This window comes from Danio aesculapii, chromosome 11, assembly GCF_903798145.1.
Source record: "Danio aesculapii chromosome 11, fDanAes4.1, whole genome shotgun sequence".
Classification (NCBI taxonomy): domain Eukaryota; kingdom Metazoa; phylum Chordata; class Actinopteri; order Cypriniformes; family Danionidae; genus Danio; species Danio aesculapii.
The window spans coordinates 23,942,763-23,956,132 of record NC_079445.1 but is presented as its reverse complement, the minus strand read 5'-3'; the positions used below and the strand labels follow the sequence as shown (position 1 = coordinate 23,956,132).

The following is a 13,370-nucleotide window of genomic DNA, read 5'->3' as shown; positions in this document are numbered from 1 at the left end:
ACACCTTTGACAGGGTGCACCGAACCCTAAGATGGAGGACGAGGCTGATAGCCACTGAGGTTTGATAGCCACTTTTGATAGAAGTCTTCTGGCTTTAGCTGTATGCTCTGGCATCTCTGTGTATCTGCACTGGTACACCTGTCAAATCCTTCAGAAAACTGACAGTCTCTACAGACTTTCTCACTGGGTATACATTTCAGAAATCACAAGGACATCAGAAATAAGACAACACTATGATTAAGTTTACAATATGCAGTAGCTTTTAGAATGTTACCTTTTACATGTTATAGTACACAGATTGATCAATAGCACACATTATAACATACCCCCGTAACGACATTCACAGTTCCCTCCAAAATTTAGCATATCAATGTATACAGTTTGTCTTTGTTACGGTATCATTTTGGATGCTTAATTTTTCATTTGTAAAAAACATCAAGTGTAGGAAATCATTTGTCATGCTATATGTGCAAACAGATTATGAATGATGTTCTTTTGTTTGCTGCCGCATGTGAATCTGTCGCAAATTGAGGAAAAATGTCCTACACGGTAATAGTGTGATTTTGCTGTGTACATGCCTATACTGCACTTGTATTATAATAGTATTGGTTATACCTCACATATCATATATATGATATTACCTCATTATTTACATATGGTTTTATGAGTTAATGAGTTTATTTCTTCTGTTGAACACAAAAGGAGATATTTTACACTTCCGACACATTGTAGGAGAAAAATGACCAAGGAAGTCAATGGATCCCAGCTACCCGCATCATTCAAAATACCTTCTTTTGTGTTCAGCAGAAAACAACAACTCATATACACTCTAAAAAAATAACTCAAGATATCGGTTACCACTATATAGTTTAATACATTGTTGTAACTTTCAAATTCTAAATTGCTGATTAGATTAAAACTTTTAAGTTGTCAGAATAATTTACAACAGGAAAACATTGATAATTACATCAACTAAAAATGTGGCTAATTTAAAAGGTAAATAAGTCTATCAATTAGTTTGAAACAACATTCAACTTGTAGCAACCTAAAGAAACTGGGTTGATAGCTCAATTTTTCCACACAAATGGAGTTCTGGATTTTAAACCTTACCCCCACCCCACTGAACAAGCAAGAAGCAAGTCTGGACAAGTTTTAGGCAGACTGAATGGCACAAAGGACAATTTAGGGTGAGATGTCCGAGTTTTATTTAATTTCCAAATCAACTTTCTCCATTCCACTAGAGTGTCAATTACTCATGGTAAATACAGTTGATGTTAGCAGTGTTTTGAAAAGTTTTTTTCTTGCTTTACATCAATACACAAGAGTTTGAGGAGGACATTGAAAGGCAAGCGATGACAATTGCCATCATTGGTCTACCTAGGAATTGAACCACAAGATGCAAACCATCCTGGTTGAGGGCATCAGAATCCTAAATGGAATGGATATCCCATGCTCTGCTGATGGGCATAATATATGCTCTGAATCTAAGCTTCCTCAAGGAATTTAAATATACTGTGATGTTTCTCGAACTTGATTGACTGAAGCCCAGTGCAAAAAGTTATGCATCTGAAGAACATTATTTTCTGAAGTCTACTTATTTCAGAGTAGATTTTGCTCTTTATGATGCACTATTTTGTATTTTTAAGTCCACACACTGATGCTTTTTGTTATTTTTCACACTGTTTAAATGGGACAGTACACACTTTTGTTTTGTAAAATACTGAAAAACTGTGGTAAAAATAAATAAAACATTAGTGAAACACAAAAATGTTGTTGAATGTATTTCTTACAAACAAATAAACGAACAGTAAATTTGAAAACACAAAAAATGAAACAATTTCAGCTACTTAATTTATTTGAGTTTCTAAACTTGAAAACTTGCATGTACAGTATAGTTATGTTAATTAAGTACACAACACTGGATTTATTTTAAATTTTAACAAAAAAAAATTGTTGAATAATTTTTTGAGTACTAAACTTAAAAATAGAATTTATGCTATGTAATAATGCCTCTGATTAAAGAGGAGGTCATTTGGCTAACATTATAAAGTTTGTTGTCTGAACTTCATTTTGTCAAATGTTGTCGTAACTTGAATATATTGATGCAAACTGTTGCATTATTTTTTTTTGTTTGGTCTAAACAATATATTTTAGAGTGTAGGTTTTGAAATAGTGAAAAGTGTGTAAATGATGGCAGAATACATTTTTGGGAGTGGACTATCTCTTTTGATTTGTGTTTATTGTGAGTATGATTTTGACTGGATTAAGGTTAACATTCGTGTTTACACTGTTAAATTGTGTTAATTATAATGTTTAATATTAATATTTGACTGTAGAGGTCAGTAACAAACCCTTGCCTCTAGATACCATCAACTTGGACTACTTGATCTTATACCATTATGTAAATGAGAAGATATGGTGTTGTAATTCACATGCCTAGGGTGATCTGGATAGCAAGACCCTTTATTATATGCAAAATGCAATTCCAGGAACATGATCAGTGGCTGGAGGTTGGCATATATTTCACCGCTTTCTCTTCCTCTCCACTGAACACAATGAGTCTGGAACGATGATGTTCCAGCATTCTGCTCTTGTGGTTTGTAGTCTGATTAATTAAATATTACAAACTGTACGTTCTCTGTCAGTTCAAAGTGCGAAATGAACTAAACAGATGGAAAACTGAGAGCTGGATAGAGTGCAGACTTTTTTCTACACACATTGATGTGATCATTATTAAATAGCCACACACAAGCCATCTGCTGCAGGAGAACCTCATCTGTCCCAAGGGGGAAACAACACATGCCTTCATGTCATCCAGTCAAGGGCTAAAACTATTTTAACACTGTAATGGTGTGTTCACACTTGGCAGGTTTGCTTCCATCAAAACGAACTCTGGTGCGACTGCTCTGTTAGTGCGCTTCATTTGAAAAAAAAAAAAAAAGTGATAAATGAATGCTGTCTTCCAAACAAAAGACCACTGAATATATGAGTCCCAGCCCACAGTCCAAACTCTGGTGTGGGTTAGAAAAAATTTAAAAGCAAAATTGACTAAAAATAAATAGACAACAGCATGTCACAATATGTAATTATTATAAAGACAGAATGCTCAAGCAGACCGTTCTCTTAATGCACTGTTGCCCATTAAAACAATAATTAGATTTGAGATACAAAATTTGACCAAATGACAGAAAACGTAACCCTTTTTGTCCCTTCAGAGCAGCTTTTTCTACCATTAAAACAATGAGAATATCTAACATTTAACCTTTTACTACACTAAATACCACTAATAATGCAAGAAAACACTAATTTACCTACTCAGGCTCATTGTAAAAATGCCTGTACTGACATTTTTGTAAAACTTCAAAACCCACATATATAATTCATAGCAGTTTTTAATGTAAATAAACATTAATGGCCCATTTTCACTGAGTGGTACGGTACGGTACGGTTCGGCACACTTTTATGGCCGTTTCCACTGTCAAAAGGTCCCTAAAAGCGAACCGTACCATTTTCTGCAAAACAAAATGGTACCAAAAGGCAGAGAAAGACGTGCAATTGAACGCTATTGGTTTACAGAGATACGTCACTCGCTAGTGCAACAATCCAGGAGAATGAAAACAAAGAAACCGCCATTTTTAAATACACAGCCGAGACATTACACCGTAATAATATATACATATAATAATGAACCATGGTCGACCTGAGCTTAAACAAACCTTGTCATCGTTTTCATGAACAGCCATAAAGCCAAGAAGAAAAGCAGGATCTTCTTCCCTGTAGTTGTTTACAAGGTCGTCTAATGCGCGAGCAGTTTCACTTTCTCGATAGAGCTCGTGTGCGTGTCTATTTGAAGTAACTAACTTTTTGAGCTCATGATAATAATGTCCGCATAATTATTGAAGCCCTTCTGACATCTGATCCTTTCATAAATGGACAAATGTGAGAGTGAAGTGCGAAAAGACAAAGGAGAAGCCGGAAAAAACAAAGGAGCAAATTCTTTCAGCAACCTAACACATGAACAAACTGCCATGTTTAACTATTATCATCACCTTTTGGACTATTATGAACTCTGAATGATGGAATTATTCTCTAACAGAGGTTACATGTTCTGGCGAATATTAAAGATACAGATGAGATCTTTGCACTGACTGTGAGCTATTTTTCATGTTGTTTTTTAACCCAAATAAGGACTAAATGCATGCTGTGTGTAGTTTTTCTGTAATTGGTAATATATTAGAGACTGTATGTGTTCATATACGCTGCATTTATTTATTTAATATAATTGCAGACGTTACAGTAGCCTATTTCATTAATCATTAATCTGCAGTTATCATCAAATCATGTTCAGTAATGAACATTTATACAGAAGTATTTATGTGTAGAAAACATTTGTTTTGTGAGAAGTGCTTCTCATATAAAATGTGAACGACCCATACAGCTTTACATTGACATTTTCTCGAGCGAGAATGACTGCGACTGAAACTTTCTGTCATACACCATGCCCACCAGAAGGGTACCCTTTTGGCAGTGGAAATGCAAGCCTGATAAAGGGGACCCGTACCGACCCATACCACACCGTACCATAAGAGGCAGTAAATCACCATCAACATTTATTCCTTTTATCACAAATTATTACCAAGTAGAATATTAGTTTAAGTTTATTTCTGCACAGTCCCATCCACCTCAAAACACTTTCATCATAATGCATAATTTATACACTATCTCCAAGCTCTATGGTTTTTTAACCGTAATCTTGCTTGGCTGACCATGTAGAGTGCTGAAATATGTTTCAAGCCATGTAAAAACAAGGTAAAGTGCAATAGTTGCTTCAGCAAATCCATTTTTATTGTACTTCCTTTAACATTTTGTTGTTGTATGTTATTTTCAAACATGATAAAGCATTGGTCTTTTAGCACCAGTCGTTGTGTCATTTGGTTTCCTAAATGCCACAACACAAGGATCACCATAATAAAGGCTAATGAATACTGTACGTTCTAGTACTTAATGGAAACTAGTATCTATAGCCAAGTAGCATGTAATAGGCACTAGAATGTTCACTAGATTAAATGCCTTGTTATACGTACTGTACATTAATGTGAAGAGGCAAAGTTGGACAGTAGTACAATATACAAGAGAGATGTAGTGATCTCAAAAATGTCCTTCATCCTGACCATCAAACCCGTCATAACAGAGTCCAGGTGGTTAGAAAGAGAGACAGTCTGAGGCCCGGAGAGAAGATGGGCTTACGCCAACACCAATCTGCCAGAGAGGTCACCGTCAGCCCAGGGACACCAGCATCCTTTCATTTCTCACTCAAACTCTTTCAAAGAGCCAGAATCTCTTAAGCTATTGGGAATCGCATAAGCAAAATTATAGAAACATTTTAAGTCCATCACTGCTTTGGTCTCAATATAAAATAACTTGCGATGTATCAATATGTAGGTCTGATGCATATGCTTACAAATACACATTTACATAGCACACAAGGCTTTTAGATTAAACTCCAGTAGGATTTCTTTGGCAAGCTAAGAATATCCAAATATGTTGAATGTCAGTACTCGGCTTATGGCGGTAGCATAGTTTATTGTTGCGAGTAATTGGGGAGCTTTCATCACATTATATGGTCTTACCACAATTTTGACTTAAGCTGCAAAAAAACGTTAATTTAACAGGTACACTCATTTTTTTCCTGCTTGTTCAAACTACTTATTTAAAATGAGCTGAAACAACACAATTATTGAGATTTGCTTGGGACAACTTAATTGTTTTATGTTCAATCCACTTACATTTGTTAAGTTAACTTAATCAATTTGTGTTGGGAAAACATGAATGAGTTGTGTGGAGCTCTGCATTTTTCACAGTGTATATTAGTGTATTGCTTTATTATATTTGTATGTTCAGAGTAAAAAAAAAAGTGTATACTAAATTTAATTGAAAAAGAATGATAAACTACTATAGATGCACTTTACAATAAAATATCATTAGCAAATGTTAGTCAATAGATTGAAATAAGCAGTGAGAATAAGCCAGATCTGTTACAGTTAATATATTAATTACAAGTTATTCACATAGGTATTAACTGCATTTAATAAAATGCTTTTAATGCATTATTAGTAGAGTTGGATAATGAAACCCGGTGCCAATATGGTACCTCTGTAACCAGTATGCACCAAATCAGCATATGAATTTCGGTGCCTAATTTTGGTGCCACCGGTGCTGTGACAAGGACATAAGAGACAACAAGGGATACATCAAAGACACACGTACTGTACAGTAGGTGCGCGTTGTGTCCCACAATTTCTAAACATTTAATTCTAAACAACTTTGAGGAATACGGAACTGTCGTCGATGTTAAGCATTTGTTCTTGTTCTTAGCGACGTGCTAAGTACAGCGCATCCAGTGAGCGACTGCCTTCTTCAACACACATCAAAATTTGATGACGATTTTTATGTGTTCACTATAGTGAATCTGATTAATGTTAGCTCCACATCTAACTATCAGGCACCTGTAGACTTAATGCGTTCAAGTATACTCATACGTATACAAATAAAATGCACTGAGTAGTTTTTAAAATGAATGACGATGAATGAAAGTAAAATCGGTGAGCCGTCTGGCAAAAAAAGCACCCTTCTGAATCAAATCAGCAGGATGCCCTTCTGGATCTTTCACTAACTTTGAAGACACTACTGACTACGTTTACATGGACATTTACGTTTACAGCAGTAAGGACTGGTGGAAGAGTGTTATGGAATTTAATACCACACGCCGAATGGAAAGAAGAAAAACTTCAGCATTTCGCGATGTGCGTGTCTGTGATCCTTTACTGACAGCCGCTTGTGTGGATCTTGTCGGAAAATGTAGTGAAAAGTTCTACATGACGGTAATAGTTTGATTGCAGTGTTTACTTCAATATTTTAGTCGTATTTAGGTAATCAAAAATGACTGTTTACATGGTGACTCTTGATCAAAGTATTGTCTTAATTGTATTAAAAATCTGTTAAAGTATTGGTGTCCATGTAAACGTAGTCAATAATGTTCGAACTTCGACTCAACCGCACCATCAGGGCTCTGCGAACTTGGCTTTGCGAAGCAGCAATTTCTGTATGTATGTAGCCTACATCAAAAGCAAGTATGCTACTGTATGGCTCACACTTATTGACAGTGGAAGATAATTTACGGTTAGTTGTGTCGGGAATCCAACCATGTTGTCCTCCCAGAAACAGACTCAGCCATCACAAATGAATCAGTTAAGCTATATATTTAGGTTGAAAAGGTTGAAAACCCCTGTTCTAAACAATGGTTATATATTGAAACACCAACGTGAAGCAGATGCTTTACAAACATTGCGTAAGGGGGGAAACAAGTCGAATGAAACATTTGAGGGCACTGGGAATCAACTTAAAGGCACAGGATGCACTGTCTTTGATAGCTTGCAACATTATCTGACACTTACACTTAGTACGTTTACATAGACACCAAATACTCTGATTTAATATGATTAAAACAATACTCTGATTATGAGTCTACTATGTAAGCAGCGAATTTTGATTAGCTTAAAGGACCACAAACACAGTGTATAATAACCCCAAACAAAATACAAGAAAGATGTAGTGATTGCTTACTACATTTTTGAGAAAATATCCCCAAACGATACACAACACTAGTTATTGGGCATTATTAGTTATTAGGCAAGATAATAAAATTATATATTGAATTATTATAATATTAATTATTATAAACTATATATTGAATTATTGAATATAGGCATATGTCCAGTCAGTAAAGTAAATAATCTAATCCAAATTATGGAAAAAAAAAGTTTCAGTTGATTCTGATAGAGGTTTAGATACATCTGATGAAGTGCTCGGTGAGTTGTAGTATATTGAGATTATAGAAAAGCATGTGGGCTAATAGCATGTGTCAAAGCCTTCCTCAGTGAACCCCAGCAATCTGAAGGGAGGATTCATGGCACACATCCTAGACGGGGTGGAAAAAGGTTCACTTACTGCCTAAAGCCAGACAAGACATGCTTTAGTCACTCAATGAGTAGATAACCAACATTCATTCACTGTGTATAATTCAACAACACAGTCATGATAGATGAGATTAAAAATAGCTATAAAGAGTAAATAAAATGATTAACTAGCAGGTTATTTAGTAGTTAGACAATTGTTGACTTAAGCATAATAAAACCAAAAGATAAAAATAGTGTACTAAATAAGTTTAATGGCCTCTTTCAGTCAATCTAATCACAAATGAACAATGCTAAATATGACATGGTCCAAAACATTTTCAGCTTGTCCATATCTGTCCGCTTCAGTTATTGAAAATGTGATTGTTGTGATGTTCATGCAATAGTACACATGAAATGCACTGAACGCTAGAGCTGCACAATATATTGTTTCAGCATTGATATTGCAATGTGCAAATCTGCAATAGTCACATTGCAGGATCTGCAATGAGATGTTGGGATTAATAAAACTTGACCTAATCTAATAGGATCTAATAGTGTCTTTCATTTTAATGTATTTTTAAGCCCTGTGAGTGTAAGATTTCAAGCAAATTTAAACCATTTGGGCACAAGAAATTCTAAAGTTTACCGCTTTAAGAAAGATTACTTGTTTAATTATTTATACAATGAAGACTATACAATGTTCATTTACATTTGATTACTGCATTTCTGAACCGCAACGCTGTTAAACTCCTGTTGTTATGCTTTTGTATAATTTTGTTTATTTTATGCAGATGCACTCCCCTAAAATTATAAATAACTTTTTAAGTAGAGGTACTCAAGTCATCTTGTAAAACTATATCAAAACTGCAATATATATCACAGAAAAACAAAATATCGCAATATCAGTTTTTTTCCAATCATGCAGCCATACTGAATGTGTGATGAAGAAGTGTGATGAAATTAAAAAAAGACTGGGAACAGCAATGTGACTTGGCTGATCACTTGTGATTGGATCAATGAATTGAGGCATTTAATACTAAGAACTAAATGGGCTCTATGACAAAATGACTTCTATCCATGTCAGTAAATCAGCTTCACCTCACGCTACTAATCACAGAAAAACCAAAAACAGCATCCAGGACCTTCTCATTTACTGTTCCTTGCTGGTTACTAGCACTTCACATGATTATTTGGATATTTATGATAAATCCCCTTCTTTCATTCCTCATTTTTAAGTTATTTAAAAGCATAAAAAATAAAACTATTTCATAATTATAATAAAGCAGTAGGTGGAAAAATGAAAAGTTTACCTCAGTGGCTAATTGAATAATAAAAGTGACAAAAGCACATAAAAGATATTGAAAATCTACTGAAAATTATAATTAAACTAAGTAAGAAACTATTTAAATTAAAACTTTAAATTATACGTAAATATTTTAAAAATTAAATTCCACCTTAAATCTTTTATTAAAAGCCATTCTGTATATCATAAATAAATAAAAAAATTATACTTTAAATAATTGTGTAAGTGTTCAAAATAGCACAAACTGGGCAAAATACACACATGAGTCCATCAAGAACAACAGAGTTAATAGTAATCACTTAAACATTAAATAAAGTGATTATTTTCTTTTTAATACAGATGGTGCCAATGTATTTATAGTACGATGAGTCTACTGTGTTAGCAATAATCATCCTGACAGATAGTAATGTCTACAATGGACATGATTTCTGTTGTGGCACGAACATAAAAGCTTGAAAAAAATTGTTTGTTCAATTTTCCATGAACCAGAGATAAAAAGAGGAGGATAATGACATGGTATCTCCCTGTTAAACTAATATTAGAACGGCTTTAGGTGTACTATTTATGTCTCCTTCAAAAATAGTTCTTGAAAAATTGAGTTTTTTGTACCCTTAAATGTTGGACAAAAATGACATCCCTGCAAAAACACTGAAATCTGTAGTTTTTCTTTTAAGTATCCACAAGACAAAGACCACTAAATAATTAAGAAAAGATATGAGTCAAAATGATGTCCATGGAATATTTATGAGTCTAAATGTTCTTGTCATTATTGGTTCATTTTGAACCCCATTTTTGGACAGAAAAAGATTTGTCAAATCACATCAAGATCCTGTTAAATCAAGTCCTTAGTTAAATTATTTTCATTATTTAACTCTCACATTTAATTATGTTAACACCTTTTTAACACCTAATTAAGTTAATATCCTTTCCTCAACAACCACAAAAAAGAAAAGAAAAATACTGTAGAAAAAACGAATAACCATGCTTTTACCCAAATGGTTTTCTGAGGTGAGATGGGCTTCCGTGTAGAACTGAAACAGTGATTAAAAACATAATAGTCCTGAAACCCACTTGAGCTCCATCAGAGCAGGCGAGTGCTGGACTCTTGACTCAGAAATGCTGACAGTTATCACAGCTTATTAATGCAGGAAGGCAACAGCAACCACTGGAAAACCACACTCAGTGACAAAAGACACACATTTGGTAGTAGTTGCACTTCATGACAACACTACATCCAAGACTTTTCGTTTTCTGGAAAATATAATCAAATAAAAAGGGTGCAGGTACTTTCTGCCAAATCAAAATCAAAATATATATATATTATATATTATATTATATGTAAGTGGTACTTATATGTGAGCTAACCGTAAAACAGCCAATCAAATCAGCTTTTATTAACAGTTTTGTGCAATCTGCTGTTCTGAATCCAAATATATCCAACATCAGTTAATTCAAGGTAAGTCCGCTAGTCACACTTTACAATAAGGTTTCATTAGTTAATGTATTTACCAACATGAACTGATTATAAACAGCATTTGTACAGAATTTATTACTCATACTCAACCTTTACTTATGGATTATTAAATTCCAAATTCTTTTCTGTTAACAATAGTTAATGCACTGTAGGTTAACATGATTTAACAATCAGCAACTTTATTTTTATTAACTAATGTTAACAATGATGAATTGAATAAACTGTAATAATGTATTGTTCATTGTCTGTACAATCAGTAAATACATTAACTGACATTAACTAATATAACCTCATTTATTGTATGTATTAATGTGCAGTATATTTATTTAACTCTTCATGTTTTATTACATAATATTACATTATTATTTCCATATTACACAAATTTTGCTTGATTTAAACGAATTACCATATAATTTCATGCTTTCTCCTAACACACTCATTGGGGTGTCCTAATTTATGCACCATAATCTTAAGTTATTTTGTTAGAGTAGTTCCAGTTTTAGCTTTGGTGCAGAATAATTTACTGTGAAACCAATAAAGCAACTAATGTAAAACCAATAACGTAGAAAGATACAGTTAAATTGCAGTCAAAATTATTAATTCTTTTTTTAAATATTTCTCGAGTGCTTTTTAAAGTAGAGAAGATTTTTTTCACCGCACTTGAAACTCAATTATTCAAATAAATGATCATTTTATTAATTAATTTCTTTTGTCTTTGCCATGATAACGGTATATCATATTTTTATAGTTATTTTGCAAGATACTAGTATTCAGCTTAAAGTGCAATCTAAAGGTTTATGACCATTGACCAATGACCATTAAAGCAGCTTAAACATGAACGAGAAAACCCTAAATGGCACAGTGAAGAATAATGTCCTTGGTGTCACTGTAGGTTGAAGGTCCAGCAATTTAGTGTTTCATCTCTCTCTCTCTCATCATGTCCCTCGTGTAATGATGGTAGTATTGCCCCAGGCAGTCTTCACATCCAAACACACACACACACACTCCCGCTCTATAAATACTCTCATGCCCATCACAGCCAATTACCCTCAGCGGAGTTGTGCCTCTCTGTGCCCCAGACGCCCCTCTCACCCTCGCCGGACCCCCTTCAGCACTGGCACAGTGTCTTAGGAGGCCCGACTACAAGCCCCTACAGCTGTCACTTACACACACCATATGCAAGTTTAACACTCCACTTTCAACAGACGTCAAAAATATAACTCATTTTACCTGAGGGCATGAAGGAAATTTTCTGTACTTAAAAACGCCCTCAGATACTATAATATGTTGATTTGTGATAATATGCATGTAGGAACACAGGGGCAATGTGTAAATGCAGATGGATATTATAACATAATACATTTGGGATAACTCAATTAACTGACTAACTAACTAATTAATCATTCTGCAATCAAATATACTGTAGATAAATATACAAATAATATGTACAAAATAAATAAACCAAAAAAAGTAAATAAATGTTGCAGTTACAAAATCACTCTCTGAAATGCTCCATTCTGATCAGTATCAGCAATATTTTGTATAATGATCAATGACCACCAATAGATACAAATCATCTATAATAAAAAATATGTATATTATTATTATATACATTTAATATTATGCATTATAATTAATTAAAACAAAACTTATTGGAATAAGCAAAAATAAAATAAAATTAAATTAAACAGAACACAAACTAATCAACATAATAAGCATAAACAATATAAAATAAATAATGTATAATAAATATTATCTCTTATAATTAATAAAACAAAACTTATTGGAATAAGCAAATATAAAATAAAATAAAATAAAATAGAACACAAATCAATCTGCACATTAATCATAAACAATATAATAAATAAATAAATAATGCATAATAAATATTATCTATTATAATTAATTTAAAAATGCACTGGAATAAGCAAAATAAAATAAAATAAAATAAAATAAAATAAAATAAAATAAAATAAAATAAAATAAAATAAAATAAAATAAAATAAAATAAAATAAAATTAAATTAAATTAAATTAAACAGAACACAAATCAATCTGCACATTAATCATAAACAATATAATAAATTAATAAATAAATAATGCATAATAAATATTATTTATCATAATTAATTTAAAAATGCACTGGAATAAGCTAAATAAAATAAAATAAAATAAAATTAAATTAAATTAAATTAAAAATCTGCAAATTAATCAGCACATTAATCATAAACAATATAGAAATAAATAATGTATAATGAAAATTAATTGTATTATTATTATTATTACTTTTATTATTATGATAATTATTATTATATAAGTGTAATATTATCTATTGTAATTAACAAAAAACGCTTTAAAATAAGCAATTACAAAATAAATAATAAAATAAAACAGCTGCAAAACAACAACATAATAAAGATTTACTTACACAAAAGTTTTGGAAATCTGACCAGTTTCAATGGTGATGATGGAAGAGACTTGTAAGACCTGTAAAGACACAAAAAAAACAGGGATATAACAATTTCCAAACAAACATTTTAAAATTGTTCACCTTTGTCATTTATTATTATTGATCTAACCTTATCAAACCATCACAAATGACCTTATCAAATCACCAGCTCAAATGACTGAGTACTTGA

General features: G+C 32.6%; 1 protein-coding gene across 11 annotated transcripts in view; it reads right to left on the bottom strand.

Annotated features, from left to right (window-relative positions):
* The window catches only part of nfasca (neurofascin homolog (chicken) a), a 167,250-nt gene that overhangs the window by 73,257 nt on the left and 80,623 nt on the right, over window positions 1–13,370 (bottom strand). For all 11 annotated transcript variants that reach the window (XM_056467938.1, XM_056467944.1, XM_056467945.1 and 8 more), the window contains exon 2: window positions 13,160–13,218. The gene's annotated coding sequence lies outside the window, so the exon portion shown is untranslated. The remainder of the gene's footprint in view (window positions 1–13,159; window positions 13,219–13,370) is intronic.